Genomic DNA, 16,835 nt, shown 5'->3' with positions numbered 1-16,835 from the left:
CTAATGAATTTGTCCCCAAATAATAAATCTTTGGTAGGATTGGGAGGTTCATTAGAGGCGAGGTTAGTTAATTGGGGGTCAATCTTCATTAATATAGATCGTTTCCGCTCAGTAGAAAGTGCTGAGTTGGCATTGCCAAAGATGCAAACAGCTCTTTGAGCCCAACACCCTTAAGGGTTCCAGTGTCAACTGGTTTATTGGTATTAGTAGCCTCCTCGGCTAAATCAAGAATTTTGGTAAGGGGTCCCAGTAAGTCCATAAGCTTGTCCTGGCAAGCTTTGAAGCTTCTATCCACTCCCTTTTTGGGGTTTTAACCTGTCTTAAATAAATATTTAGTCAGAAGAGGGGCTAGTTCAGGCATAGCCGACTAGTTATGAGGCAATGTAGAGCGAGGGCATTCAGCCTTTAGTTTGTTACGTGAAGCCCTGTCTAAGCTTTTATTGACCCATATGGACAGATTCTGCCACTTTAGGATCGGGTAGCCATTAACTGGAATGGGGATGGCAAATTAAAGAGATGTTGAAAAATGGATCTCCAGAATCACCCACAATAGTATCTTCCTGCATAGCAGGGTCATCACCACTTTCCTCAGAGACGTACAAAATATCCTCTACATCTTCAATCTCAGAATCCAAGGAAGAGTCTCTGTAGGAGTCAGGTTTTGCTTGAAAGGCGGATTTCCGAGCTCTAATACTCTGGACTTCTTCCTTGCGGGCTGAGGGTGAGATGTGTGGTGGGTTAGAGTCAATTTTTTGAGGCTTAGCAGAATCTTGGAGGACTCCTGAAGGGTTATATAACTTTAGAGGAGTATTAGCTGTCAAATGTGTGACGTTTTTTTTTTTTTTTTTACGTTTTTCCTTTCTTGGACCTTTTTAAAGCGTAAAACCGTCAGATCACTCAAAAAAACAAAACTGTTATATGTTGCTCAGTATCTCATCCTGATCATGTACATGTACTTTATGTGTCTATGACCTACATTTCTCTCAGAATAAGCTTCATTTCTGAAATACCTTAATTTTGCCCACCAGAAGCTGGAGGCTGGTATTCACTGTGATAACCACTCCCCCTCCCTCACCTCAGTGCTTCCCAACCAGGGTGCCTCCAGCTATTGCAAAACTACAGTTCCCAGCATGCCCACACATCATTTGGGTGTGCAGGCATGCTGGGAGATTTAGTTTTGCAACAGCTGGAAGCATATGATTGTAGTCCCCTTTATTACACACACACAGACAGGCTTCATATATTCTTACACATACACATTAGATAGACACACTGAAATACACACATACACATATATCCACACACATACATGCAGGGACACTTACTTTTTCGTCTGAAATGCAATGTGTTTCTGCCTCTCACACAGCAGACATCAGTGAGAGCCCAGCAGCAGTCTTCCTGCCCCTCCCCTTCTCTTCACATGAGTCTGCAGTGTGTACAGCCCCTTCCCCCCTCCAAAACATCCAGGACTAAGCAGTGTTCACAGAAGGACTGAATGCATTCCAGAAGGCAAGGAGGGGGGGGGGCAGTTCTTTGACTGGCTTTTTCAGTATGAAATACTGTAAATTTTTCTAATGAAAGCAATTGCAAAACCTATCAAAAGTTTTTATATCTGACAGTGCCTATTTAAGTCCCTTGGTGAGGTCAGAGATTCTTTAGGACACAAATACTGGTCAGATGGGGGGTAAAGCCCCAGCATTTTGAGGGTTAGTATGTTGCAAAGCCATAGTGACTGATTTTGTAATTGACTCTTGCAGAACAGAGACTGCAGACTGTACGGCAGAGTGGACAAATCTAGATACAGAATCGTCCACCATAGATTGGATGTGGTCCTGGGAAACGGGATCCTTAATAATCCCTCTATTTTCCTAAGACATGGTAGGAAAAAAACAAATGGGGATATATAATAGGAGGAAAAACGTGTGTGTGTGTGTGTGTATATATATATATATATATATATATATATATATATATATATATATATATATATATATATATATCATGCACTGATAGAGAAATAATAATGATGTGTAGGTCTCCCCAATTTAATCAAAAATAGATGACTGAAGAGGGAACCTTAAAATATAACTTTTATTAATCAGGTAAAATTACTAATACGTATAAAAAGATACAAAAAGCCACCAAGAGGCCACAAGTGCAAATATTATACAGATCAAATTGCCATACTGTAGCGCATAAGCAATCCCCTATCCCTTCTTTGCTATTGCGCATGTGGGATAATATATTCAGTACCACAATATATATGTTCAAATGAGGGCTAATCCCCCATGTATATACAATAATGTTACATGCGTGATATTCCCTCACTGAACCGTTTCTATTGACTACTGCATCCTATTCACATGTCAGACAAAAACGGCATCCAGAGATATATTACACAAGACACCAGTTCTAATTGTCAAACACACACTGGGGGAGATTTATCAAAACCTGTGCAAAGGAAAAGTTGTCTAGTTGCCCATAGCAACCAATCAGATTGCTTCTATTTTGCAGAGGCCTTGTTAAAAATGAAAGAAGCAATCTGATTGGTTGCTATGGGCAACTGGGCAACTTTTCCTTTGCACAGCTTTTGATAAATCTCCCCCCCCCCATTGGCCCTCATTTACTAACAGGATCCCAACACTTTTTGTCGGATCTGGCGCACAACCCGACAAGATCAAAATCACTCAGAGTGAAATATAAAACCTACAAAAGGGGCGTTTTTCCCGACAAAAGGGGTGTTCCCAACAAAAAGAGAAAAAACCCTCCGAGTGTGAAGAAAACTCACAGGAAAACCTGTGAGTTTTTGCTTCACAGAAGCCCGACAGCTCAGAGCTGTCAGGAAATTACTCAAAACGGAGTGAATCCTGCTACCCGCAGCATGGAACAGGGTCTGTTCCATGTTGGGGGTAGTAGTACTGGGGCTGAGGGATTGATCGTAGCGGGTCTCACTTCTGAGACTCGATCCGATCAAAAGTTTGTCATTCATAGCGGGCAGCAGCTGCAGACCCTGTTCCATGATGGGGGTAGTAGTACAAGCACTAATGTAGTCAGAATTTGCAGAGACTTTTTTCTGTCGCACAGAATACATTTTGTGCGACAGAAAAAAAACCTGCGACAGAAAGAAAGGGAAATTGGGCGACAGATTAGTAAATCACAAGGAAAAAAAAGACGAGTACACTGAAAAAAAAACCTAACCGACACTCCAGTCTTTGTAAATGAGGGCCATTGTGCGTATCTAATGTGTTTGCTTATATCAAGAGCCGCTAAAGCAGGCAACATATCAGTAATCCATCAATGTAAATATCGACCATACACTGCATATCTGGTTACGTATTAACACACTATACATATCTGTTGAGTTTTCCTTATTCGTGCGTTTTGCTTATTCAAAGAACTGGAGCATATTGCGGATCCATCAATATAATTATCAACCAAACACTGTGCGTATCTGTTACGTTAGCTTATATGATCGCCGTAGAACAGTCATAGATAATTCCGCTCAGATTGTAGGCCCACATCTGTTCAAACTTAAGTAATTAGCGGTATCACAGTTCTTAGGTTCCCTCAAATTTGGACGTCAAGGACCACTTACCTTGGAGTCTGCAGTGACAAGGACTATGCTCGTGGACACCACTCATAACGCAAGAACCAGTAGGAGGGCCGTATGAATCCATATTGGGGATCGACCGATTATCGGTATGGCCGAAATTGTCGGCTGATAATCACAATTTTGGGCATTATCGGTATCGGCAATTACCTTGCCGATAAGCCGATAATGCCCCGCCCGCACCGCGACCAACCCCCCCCCCTGACCCGCTGCACCGCGACTGCCCCCCCGAACCACCGCACCGCGTCGCACCCCCCACCGTAGTGCTGGGCAGTATACCGGTATGAACCGTATACCGTTTTTTTTTTTTTTTTCTTCCACGGTATGGATTTTTGCCCATACCGCTATACTGGTCGGGCCCCTCCCCCACCCTCTGAGTCAATAACTCTGAGTCAATAAAAAAAATTAAACTTACCCGTAATGGGGGTGGTCCGGGCCATCCATCCTTCCTGTAGTGTCCTGCGGCATTCCGTGTGGAGGGTGAACCGGTCCGGGCTGTCCTTCTCCGGCGGTCATCTTCTCCACTCCGGGCAGGCTCCGGCCTAGTACACTGCATAGACGCTGCTGCATAGACATCAGGTGCGTCGCTGCGCAGCGGCGTCTATGCAGTGTTACTAGGCCGGAGCCTGCCCGGAGTGGAGAAGAGGACAGCCCAGGAAGGATGGATGGACCGGACCACCCTCCCCGGACGGTCCCTGCAGCAACTGGGAAGGCGAGTCAGGGTTCTGGGATGGACAGGGGTCTGTATAATATACTATACCTACAGTAGGCCCTCCAGCTGTTGCATAACTACAACTTCCAGCATGCCCGGACAGCCAACGGCTGTCCGGGCATGCTGGGAGTTGTAGTTTTGCAACAGCTGGAGGCACCCCTAGGCGCGGTGCGGCGGGAGGAGCGGTGGCGGTGATAGGTCTCAAAACTCCCGTACAGGCAGGGGGAGAGAAGCGGGTGGCGGCAGCGGCCTATGGCACCGCAAAAGCCACTGCAGTGCATTGATTTAAAGCGCCCGCTTTAAATCAATGATCTGCAGCGGTGTCGCAAGGGGATAAATAGCCGATAACTTATACCGGAATATCGGTATAAGTTATCGGCTATCAGCCCTAACCTCCACAGATTATTGGTATCTGCCCTAAAAAAACGATATCGGTCGATCCCTAATCCATATCCAGCTAGACCTGACCACAGCTTCGGGAGAGATCAGCTAAGTAACCAAACCAACACACACCTATATTGATACTGGACTTGTTCACATGTTACGATAATGGCCAGAATAAATCGCACATAATTTGCATAGACCAGGTGTATATCTGTAACACTAAATGGACTGAGAAATAACTATCCAATGTCCATAACGAATGCAATAATAGGACCTGACGAGGTAATTGCAGAATACGTTTACTGTGAACAGACATCTAAGTACAAATATAAATCTTGATCTAAATGTCTATATCGCTCTGTGGAATATGAAAGACTAAGGTGGCATATGAAAAAGAAAGTGCTACATGTTTAAACAGGACAGTCAGTTTGAATGACATCCTGAGTGCAAAAAACTGTTGCCCTGTGGGATTACAAACAGCAAAAATATTGATCTTGATGGTGTGTCGGTACATATGTAAACTGTGAGTGCGGAATCGGCTACTGCATTGGGTCATTATTACGATCTATCAGTGACACTATTCACATGGATATTCTTTTACCAATACGGAGTGCATAGCTGCATACAGATGGAGAACCTCTGAGACAATCATTTACCACAGTATTGCTCTTTTCCAACTCTGTGCGATCTGTATACTGCACAGTGTGAACTGTCATAAGAACTGTGATACCGCTAATTACGTTTGAACAGATGTGGGCCTACAACCTCTGAGCAGAACTCTATCTATGACTGTTCTACGGCGATCATATAAGCTAACGTAACAGATACGCACAGTGTTTGGTTGATAATTATATTGATGGATCCGCAATAAGCAAAACGCACGAATAAGGAAAACTCAACAGATATGTATAGTGCGTTAATACGTAACCAGATATGCAGTGTATGGTTGATATTTACATTGATGGATTACTAATATGTTGCCTGCTTTAGCGGCTCTTGATATAAGCAAACGCATTAGATACGCACAGTGGGGGACATGTATCAAAGATTTTACCCCTGTTTTGTGTGTATTTTTTTGCACAAAATTTTGCACAAGCCCTTTTTTTGCGCGTTTTTTTTTGCACACGTTTTGGTAGAGCATGTCCTCCAGATGTGGCCAAATCGGGGTACCTTGGAGTGACATCTATAGTACACATGGATTTATTAACTGCGTACTTTCCTTTACACCAAAAATTTTGCCGCAAGAGCTGTTTTTTTTTGCGCAAATATAAGCCATCTTGGACTTAACGTAGCAAGATGCTCTAAATCATCAATTCTATTTTCCAAAGAGTGGATTTAGGAGATTACTATATTTACCCGCAATTTATGAAACTTATTGCGCTTGATTGATAAATTTAGCGCTCCTCGCATAATTTAGAATTCGGGGAAAAGGGGTAAACTGCTTCTACCATACACAAATAATGATACATGTCCCCCAGTGTGTGTTTGACAATTAGAACTGGTGTCTTGTGTAATATATCTCTGGATGCCGTTTTTGTCTGACATGTGAATAGGATGCAGTAGTCAATAGAAACGGTTCAGTGAGGGAATATCACGCATGTAACATTATTGTATATACATGGGGGATTAGCCCTCATTTGAACATATATATTGTGGTACTGAATATATTATCCCACATGGGCAATAGCAAAGAAGGGACAGGGGATTGCTTATGCGCTACAGTATGGCAATTTGATCTGTGTAATATTTGCACTTGTGGTTTGAGGCCTTTTGGTGGCTATTTGTATATTTTTATACGAATAAGTAATTTTACCTGATGAGTTATATTTTAAGGTTGCCTCTTCAGTCATCTATTTTTTTAAAAACGTATATATACTGTGTAAAAATGAATTAAAGCAAATAATAAATATATATGTATAAATAGCTCTAGGGATATATCTATATAAATATGTAAATAGTAATGTAAAACATGTAAATATGGGTAAGTAATTAAATAATTAGATCTAGAATAATAAATATTAAATATATTAAGTTTATGTATTGTAAAAGGTTTTTAGGAAATAGTGACAGCAATTAACTAAAGCCACAAGGTGGCAGTACAGGATTAGAAATGGAAATGGTGAAGAAATTCTTTATTGAGAAGATATGTATGCATAAGGATACTGTAGTAACACTGTAGCGCGTCCGGCCGACTCTGACACTCTGAGGCGAATGTCAGAAGCCTGCCGAAAACTGACAGGAGATCACCTCACTGTCAGGGGATCTCGCGAGAGCTAACGGATGACCTCTTGGAGAAGAAGATGGTGGCTGTGACGCAGCAAGATAACGTAGAAGAAGGGTAATGAAAGCAAATGACGGAACAGGAAATGTCAGGGAGATCGGAAGATGCGGGAATAAGCCGGGTGAGTATAAGATGAATATGAAAGGTGGTGATGTCGCGAACATAAAATTTTCGGAACGCGAACTTCCGCAAAGGTTCGCGAACCGCCATTGACTTCAATGGGCAGGCGAATTTTAAAACCCACAGGGACTCTTTGTGGCCACAATAATGATTTAAAAGTTGTTTCAAGGGGACTAACACCTGGACTGTGGCGTGCCGGAGTGGGATCCATATGGCAAAACTCCCATGGAAAATGACATAGTTGATGCAGAGTCTGGATTTAATCCATAAAGGGCATAAATCACCTATTATTCCTAAATTCTTTGGAATAACGTGCTTTAGCCCCCTTTAGGCATCACATAGAGCCCCCCTTTAGGCATCACATAGTTAGATCCCCCTTTAGGCAGCACAAAGATTCCCCCATATTAGGCAGCAACTTTATAGTGTGAAAGGGGCCTTACACGTCCTTGGTGCACTCCATCTCCCACATTCCTGGAAGGACATAAATGAGACTGCTCACCCAATTACCAACGAGACATATGGTGATTGGCTGAGCCGGCCATCACTTTCATCTGTCCAGGAAGATGAGGCTGGAGCAGAGGGTAAGCAGCCAGGCCCTTTTACTCCAGATCAAGGGGGGTTCCCCTGGGGTTCGGACGTGCCACGATCAGACACTTATCCCATATCCTATGGAGGTATAGGAAGACACAAATAATACTTCCAGCTTTTCAAGGTTTACAAAAGTTATCAAAAATTCTCCCTTCTTGGGAGTTGAAACAAGTTTTGAGTCTGAAAAGTGAAGACTTAATGGGTTTCCTTTTTGAAGTTGCAACAGGACTGGTTTCCCAAAATATTAAAAAAGAAATAACTTTTGTATAAAAAGCCAAAAAAAATTATCCCTGGTTGTGTAGCTTCTCCTATAAAAATCGAATTTAGCCTCCTTTCTGGCTATATGCAGAGCTTCTAGCAGTGTTGCCAGTACTTCCTTTCCTTCATGTGCACATTATGCCTCTCTCTTTGCAAGCAAGAAAGCACCATCATGTTGGAATGTCACAAATGAGGTGGTGTTGCGGAAGACCAATTTAGCTATGTAGATCAAGGAGGGCATATGTAAAAGCATAAGAACCTCTAAACCGAACAAAAACCCATCTTGCACATAGCCAGCATATCACGAACCCATCGTTTCTCGAGAAACGTTTGACTACAACATTTAGTACATGGGCCATACGCAGCAGTTTTACAATGTGTGCGCTGTTATCAGAAACCACGTCTTCCAATGTCAGATTGGAACAGAGCCAGTGAGAAACTTCCTGTTGCAGAAAGGGCAGAAACTTCTCAGCTGTGTGACTTTTCTTGACCAGGCTTAGCAGATGTAATACAGCATGCCAGCACTTCACTCTGCACCAATGGGGGATGCAGGAGGTTACCCCACTGATGATTAAAGTGGTACTCCGCTGCTCAGTGTTTGGAACGCTGGAGCCGATGCAGGGAGCTCAGGATGTCATAGCCCCGTCTTCTCAATGCAAGTCTATGGGAGGGGGTGTGACATCATGAAGGGGCGGGGCTATGACCGCACGAGCTCCCAGCGTCTGCTCCAGCGTTTGGAACAGTTTGTTACAAACGCTGAGCAGCAGAGTACCACTTTTAATGCTTTGCTCAGCTTGGTTTGACATTCTATTGGATTTGTGAAGACTTTCGGTAATCAGTCGTTTTTTGCTCCTTCTTTTAGTTTTCTTTCTCTAAAATGGCAGCTGCAATGTGATGCATAGGGCTTCATAAGCCTTTTAAACCCAGTCATATTCTGCATCCTTATTGGCCTGGAAGATGTGAAGATGTATGGCACATGATGCAAATCAAGGATTTCATAATCTGTTGTCATGTGATCTTGCTGATGTGTTCCTCATCCCTTCTATTGCCTCAGTTGCCTGGTTCATGCAAGCAGAGCCTGGCAATGTTCAAAAGTTTGGCGAGCCACTGTCTAACCACTGTTTGGCGCATGACCGGCATGCTCCTCTCTAATCTTCATACTTTCTATTTCACAACACATTTGGAGAGATTTAACTAGGTTTTCTTTTATGTGAGAATAACAAATACACTTGTTTTTATGTAACTAGCTATCTTTTTACTTTTGTTTTTAATGTTTTTGATCTGAATAGGCTTTTCTCCTTGCGCTGTTCTAGATAAAGTGCAGTTTCTGAAGCCTTAAGATTTTTTTTTTTTAATAATGTGAAGGAGCTAATTGTTAACAAGGTGACCTTTCTTGGGTTTTGTAGCTATATTCTTTTTACATCTGGTGAAATAAGGGCCATATCTAAAATGGAACTGCCAATGATATTTGTCATTATGTTAGGACAAGTGTTGACAAGCAAACACTTTTCACAAGGTAGCTTACGCGGGCATTCCGCTGGGGAAAGGAAAATAAAATATATATATATGTGTGTGTATATGTGTGTGTATATGTGTGTGTGTGTATATATATATATATATATATATATATATATATATATATATATATATATATATATATTAATATATATATATATATATTAATATATATATATTAATATATATATATATATATATAATATATAATATATATATATATATATATAATATATAATATATATATATATATAATATATAATATATATATATATATATAATATATAATATATATATATATATATATAATATATATATATATATATATATATAATATATATATATATATATATATATATATATATATATATAATATATATATATATATATATATATACTTTTTTTTTTTTTTTATCAACTGATGCCAGAAAGCTACAGATATGTGTAAATTACTTCTATTTATAGATCTTAACCCTTCCAGTACTTATCAGCTGCTGTATACTACAGAGGAAGTTCTTTTCTTTTTGAATTTCTTTCCAGTCTGACCACAGTGCTCTCTGCTGACACCTCTGTCCATGTCAGGAACTGGATAGGTTTGCTATGGGGATTTTCTCCTACTCTGGAGAGTTCCTAAAATGTACAGAATTTACTGAAGTCACTCTCTTCACCCACCGATTGCAGCATACCCGTGCTCCCTGGAAACCATGTGGCTGACATTGTCTCTGGCTGGTAAAGGTGAGTGACATCAGTAAAATAAGAGGCTTGAGGAAGTGATGGGAGCAACTTGAAACAGAATATCATCTTGTGTACTATATCTGGTCATGTTAACAACAATATATACAAGATGTATGGCTAGATGGGAAAAAGGAGTGATTTGCAGACTGTCCCTTTTCCATGTCCCCTTTCATCCTCACTGCACAACCACAATGGAGCAGGTAGGCCAAGCATGTGACTTGCAATAGATAGGTTGTGCACATGTCTTAACTACTCCGTCCAGGTGGAGGAAATAAGGGACAGAACATCCCTGTTCTCTTGATCCCTAATTTTAACACTTTATGATGCCAACTCCACAGAGCTGTACAGACAATGAGATTTATCAAAACCTGTCCAGAACAAACGTTGCTAAGTTGCCCATAGCAACCAATCAGAAGTCCTCTTTCATTTTTGAAAAAGCCTCTGAAAAAGTAATCTTGTTGCTATGGGCAACTTTCTCGGTCACTTCATTGGGGAACACAGACTATGGGTTTACGCTTTGCCTCTAGGAGGCTGACACTAAGGAAACTAAGAAGTCAGCTCCTCCCTGACAGGATATACCCACCCATTGACAATGAACTAATCCGTTTTAGCTTAGTGTGAGGAGCAGGCAGACACAGAGGAAGAGACCAGGTCTGGAAAGCTCCTGACCTTTTTCCTCTCATGCCAGGATGGCTTGCTCCCGTAAGGCTTCCAGGGTGACTGTTTCTTGTCGACTCCGGTTAGCTGTTGGACCCCAGTCTCTGCCTTAGAGACTGGCCCACTCCATATGGTTTGTGGGAACTTCCAAGCGGTTCCTTGCCGAGCTCCTGTTCCTTCAGGGTCTCGTCCGCAGTCCCTTGCAGGTGGTTGTGGTTCAGTTGTCCGACTGACCTTTCTTTTTCTGGTGGTTGGATTTTTTCCACCCCAGGGACTGCTTTGAGATGTCAGATGTCACGGAGCGATGCCCGTGTCATGCGCGGCTGATCCCGGCTGCTGATCGCAGCCAGGGACCCGCCGGCAATGGCCGACGCCCGCGATCTCACGGGCGTCCGCCATTAACCCCTCAGGTGCCGGGATCAATACAGATCCCGGCATCTGCGGCAGTGCGCGATTTCAATGAATGATCGGATCGCCCGCAGCGCTGCTGCGGGGATCGGATCATTCAGAACGACGCACGGAGGTCCCCTCACCTTCCTCCTTCCGGCTCCCGGCGTCTCCTGCTCTGGTCTGAGATAGAGCAGACCAGAACAGAAGATAGCCAATAACACTGATCTGTTCTATGTCCTATACATAGAACAGATCAGTATTAGCAATCATGGTATTGCTATGAATAGTCCCCTATGGGGACTATTCGAGTGTAAAAAAAAAAAAAATTTTTTTAAAAAAGTGAAAAATCCCCTCCCCCAATAAAAAAGTTAAACGTCCGTTTTTTCCTATTTTACCCCCAAAAAGCGTAAAAAATAAATTTTATAGACCTATTTAGTATTGCCGCGTGCGTAAATGTCCGAACTATTAAAATAAAATGTTAATGATCCTGTATGGTGAACGTAAAAAAAAAGAAAAAAGTCCAAAATTGCTACTTTTTTAATACATTTTATTAAAAAAAAAATTATAAAAAATGTATTAAGTTTTTTATATGCAAATGTGGTATAAAAAAAAAAGTACAGATCATGGCGCAAAAAATGAGCCCTCATACCGCCGCTTATACGGAAAAATAACAAAGTTAGAGGTCATCAAAATAAAGGGATTATAAACGTACTAATTTGGTTACGTTTTATATTATTGTTGTGCTTAAAAAAAAATCACAAAGTATGTAATAATGGGTATCATTTTAATCGTATTGACCCTCAGAAGAAAGAACACACGTCATTTTTACCGTAAATTGTACGGCGTGAAAACAAAACCTTCCAAAATTAGCAAAATTGCGTTTTTCTTTTTAATTTCCCCACAAAAATAGTTTTTTGCTTGCGCCATACATTTTATGATATAATGAGTTATGTCATTACAAAGGACAACTGGTCGCGCAAAAAACAAGCCCTCATACTAGTCTAGCGATGAAAATATAAAAGAGTTATGATTTTTAGAAGACGAGGAGGAAAAAATGAAAACGTAAAAATTAAATTGTCTGAGTCCTAAAGGGGTTATCCAGGAAAAAACTTTTTATATATATAAACTGGCTCCAGAAAGTTAAACAGATTTGTAAATTACTTCTATTAAAATATCTTAAGCCTTTCAGTACTTATAAGCTTCTGAAGTTAAGGTTGTTCTTTTCTGTCTAAGTGCTCTCTGATGACACCTGTCTCGGGAACCGCCCAGTTTAGAAGAAAATCCCCATAGCAAACCTCTTCTAAACTGGGCGGTTCCCGAGACACGTGTCATCAGAGAGCACTTAGACAGAAAAGAACAACTCCACTTCAGAAGCTCATAAGTACTGAAAGGATTAATATTTTTTAATAGAAGTAATTGACAAATCTGTTTAACTTTCTGGAGCCAGTTTATATATAAAAAAGTTTTTTCCTGGATAACCCCTTTAAGCACGATTTGTGGTTTCCAGTCAGTTCACAGCCAATGAGACACACTGTTACCACTTAAAGTTATCAAGACTTACGGTATATAGGAAACTGTATGTATTCATATGTAGGTTTTCTGCACTTAAAGGAGTTATCCAGGAAAAAACTTTTTTTTTTTATATATCAACTGGCTCCAGAAAGTTAAACAGATTTGTAAATTAATTCTATTAAAAAAATCTTAATCCTTTCAGTACTTATGAGCTTCTGAAGTTTTAGGTTGTTCTTTTCTGTATAAGTGCTCTCTGATGACACGTGTCTCGGGAAACGCCCAGTTTAGAAGAGGTTTGCTAAGGGGATTTGCTTCTAAACTGGGCGTTTCCCGAGACAGGTGTCATCAGAGAGCACTTAGACAGAAAAGAACAACCTTAACTTCAGAAGCTCATAAGCACTGAAAGGATTAAGATTTTTTAATAGAAGTAATTTACAAATCTGTACAAACAAGAAAGTTGCAACAGCACAAATCTGTTTAACTTTCTGGAACCAGTTGATCTATAAAAAAATTTTTTTTTTCCTGGAATACCCGTTTAAGTGTGACCTCAGTAAAGAACGGGCTTAGACTGGAGTAACAATAATGGGACAGAGAACCTCCAGCTTTGTTAGTGATGTGTATTAGTGTCAGGCACTAGATATGACTGGTTATGTTTTATCCAAGTGCCCCAGCATCCTCATGGGATTGGTCAGAAGTCCTCTGTCGAAACAAAGACATCCAATTTCTAGTCCCAAAGGAATACATTGTTAGCGTCAATATCATCTGATAAAATGGTGACAGCTATTCAGTCTAAGGTTATATGGGGCAAACTGCAGAACAGAAGATAAGATTTTTTTAATCTTTTACAAAACAGGATTTGTGTGCACTGCAAACTAATTTGTTTCCCTGGTATTTAAAGCAAGTAAATTGTGTGTATCTGAAGTGTAAAATCTTTCCTCCCAGACATGTCCACAGTAAGACGCGTGGGTAGCTACTTTTCCATGGATACAAGCTACCTGCAGGGAGTTCACCATGACTCACTGATACTCTTGATCCGAAGTAATGTGGATTAATTCTCTTTCTCTTGGTTCTCACATAATATGCCCCTGGGTACTGTCTAATTACACTCCAGCCCTCTCCTCTTACATCACCAACGGGTTTATTACTTATTCTTGTGATGGGAGGCGGCTGCCGCGTTTTGGTTTTATCAAGACACCTTTTTATTTTAAAGCTTCAGTGAACATGTGAATCTACAGATAATACAATCTTGGAGCAAGTGTTATACAAATGTCATAGCTGCTTCTAAATGCCCAGTATCTATCCTGTTCCCCAGGGTTATTTGAGTATTGTTGTCCTGGTGGAGTGCAGGCAGAGGGCGATCACATGCAAAAGGTAAAATCTGCTGAAACGTCAAACAGCTATGTCGTGCAACTCGATGAATTCCTACAACAGCTACTTTGGACGTTGTTCAATGATGTACGGTATGTCTGAAGTCACAGTATAGTCCAGTGTTTCCCAACCAGGGTGCCTCCAGCTGTGGCCAAACTACAACTCCCAGCATACCCGGGCAGCCTTTGGCTGTCCGGGCATGCTGGGAGTTGTAGTTTGGCCACAGCTAGAGGCACCATGGTAGGGAAAAACTGGTATAGTCTGTTTGTCTGTTATATTACCCTGTAAGGCTTGGTGCACACCACTTTTGTCAAATACGGTAACCGTATACGGTTTTCCGCAAAAAAACGTATACGACCATATCCGAAACCGTATGCATAGAGAATGCATTGTAAACCATATTCCAAATTTTGTGTATTTTTCAACCATAGGCAAAAAGGAGCTAATTACAGTACTTTCCAATGAATTGATATAGTATTTCCATGTAAAGCACTGTTTTATTGCTTCTAGTATTCCTAGAGAAAGCTTTTAGTAAATAGATCAAGTATTTTCAAGTTAAAAGCAGTTCCATTACTGGGACTCAGAGAGATTGTGAGTCCTGCTTACCCCATGCAGGGATGTATACAGATTCGCAAAGCGATCAATCACTGGGTGGGGCAAGCTGGACTCACAGGCTCTCGGAGTCCCAGTAATGGCATTTCTTTTTACATGAAAATACTTAATCTATATACTAAAAGCTATGTATTCTAAAACACACAGTTTCTTCTGCTTCTGGTCACATGGAGACCCTACAGGAGTTGCACCACTCAGCCAATCACTGACCAAAGAGTCACCACTGCAGTGAGTGAGTGGGTGCGATGGACAGGTCCTGTGGGGTAGACTCCACTTGAGAATCAAGGAGCAGTGGTGAGCGGGACCTGGGCGATTTTATAAAAAAAAAAAAAAAAAAAAAAAAATTCCTTTAAATTCCACCCTCAGCCACGTTTAACCCCTTAAGGACGCAGGGTTTTTCCATTTTTGCATTTTCATTTTTTCCTCATCACCTTCTAAAAATCATAACGCTTTCAATGTTGCACCTAAAATTCCATATGATGGCTTATTTTTTGCACCACCAATTCTACTTTGCAGTGACATTTAGTCATTTTACCAAAATATCCACGGTGAAGCGGAAAAAAAATTCATTGTGCGACAAAATTGAAGAAAAAAATTCATTTTGTAACACTTGGGGGGCTTCCGTTTCTACGCAGTACATTTTTTGGTAAAAATGACATCTTCTCTTTATTCTGTAGGTCCATACGGTTAAAATGATACCCTACTTATATAGGTTTGATTCTGTATTACTTCTAAAAAAAAAAATCATAACTACATGCACTAAAATTTATACGTTTAAAATTGTCATTTCTGACCCCTATAACTTTTTAATTTTTCCACGTACGGGCTGGTATGAGGGATAATTTTTTGCGCTGTAATCTGACGTTTTTAGCGGTACTATTATATTGATCGGACTTTTTGATAGCTTTTTATTCATTTTTTTCATGATATAAAAAGTGACCAAAAATACGCTATTTTGGACTTTGTAATTTTTTTGCTTGTGCGTCATTGAGCCTGTGGTTTAATAAATTATATATTTTTATAGTTTGGACATTCTCGCACGCGGCATTACCACATGTGTTTATTTTTATTTACATTTTTTTTATTATTATGGGAGAAGGGGGGTGATTCTTACTTTTATTAGGAAAGTGGTTAAATGATGTTTATTAACTTTTTTTTTTTTCTTTTGCAGTGTTATAGCCGACCCCCCCCCCACAGATCATTGCCGTGCATTTACAAGGCAAAGATCAGTGTTATCGGCTCGAGCCTGGATTTCAGGCTTGGAGCAATCAATCGATCGGAGGCAGGTAAGGGGACCTCTGCTCGCGTTCTAGCTGATCGGGACATCGCAATTTCACCGCGATGGTCTCGATCATCCCAACTGAGCTGCCGGGAAGCATTCACTTTCGTTTTAGGCGTGGCGATCAACTTTGAACGCCGCGTCTAAAGGGTTAATAGCGCATAGCACAACGTGACCCCGCGTTATATATCGGGGGCAGGGCGTACAGGTATGCCCTGCGTCCTTAAGAGGTTAAAGGAGCTATCCAGGAGTAGGAAAACAGAGCGATTTTCCCCCAAGAACAGCTCAACATCTGTCCTTGGGCTGTGTGTGGTTTTGAAACTTTAGTTCCATTAAGGGGTTATTCCGGCTTTATACATGTTATCCCCTATCCAAAGGATAGGGGATAAGATGTGTGATTGCAGGGGTCCCACCACTGGGGACCCACGCAATCCAATCTCTGTGCAGCCCCCTGCGTTCTGTGCCCTAGTGACATCACGCCCCCTCCATTCATGTCTAGGCAACGATCTTGCAGAAGTCAATTTTTTTTACGCTTACACGCAGTGGTAATGGATGTATCAAGTCTGAATATCGCACAAAAAAAGTCGCAAACCCCCTTAAAATACTGCAAATCTACACCAGCCCAGACCTGGCTTACAAAATTGCCTGTGGAGGACACTTTTTAAAAGTCACAAATTTTTTGCACAACTGCGACTTTTTATGCAGCAAAGTTGCATAGGAGAGGAGGGATCTTCTATAAAATGGTGTTCTGAAGTGATTTATTTCTTTGCTAACCTGTGCCAAATTTATGAAACCCCCTGCCATAGTTTAATAT

The 16,835-nt window shown here is 40.9% G+C and overlaps 1 protein-coding gene across 6 annotated transcripts in view; it reads left to right on the top strand.

The window, feature by feature from the left end:
- DHFR (dihydrofolate reductase) overlaps positions 1-16,835 on the top strand; it is a 268,430-nt gene that overhangs the window by 235,686 nt on the left and 15,909 nt on the right. Inside the window, exon 5 of one of the 6 annotated variants that reach the window (XR_008847785.1) lies at positions 1,758-1,878. The exons of the other annotated variants lie outside the window; for them this stretch is intronic. The gene's annotated coding sequence lies outside the window, so the exon portion shown is untranslated. The remainder of the gene's footprint in view (positions 1-1,757; positions 1,879-16,835) is intronic. 6 annotated transcript variants of the gene reach the window in all.

Source organism: Hyla sarda, chromosome 1 (assembly GCF_029499605.1).
Source record: "Hyla sarda isolate aHylSar1 chromosome 1, aHylSar1.hap1, whole genome shotgun sequence".
In the NCBI taxonomy this organism is placed as follows: Eukaryota; Metazoa; Chordata; class Amphibia; order Anura; family Hylidae; genus Hyla; species Hyla sarda.
Note: the sequence above shows the minus strand (reverse complement) of the source record. Positions and strands in the feature narration are given on the sequence as shown.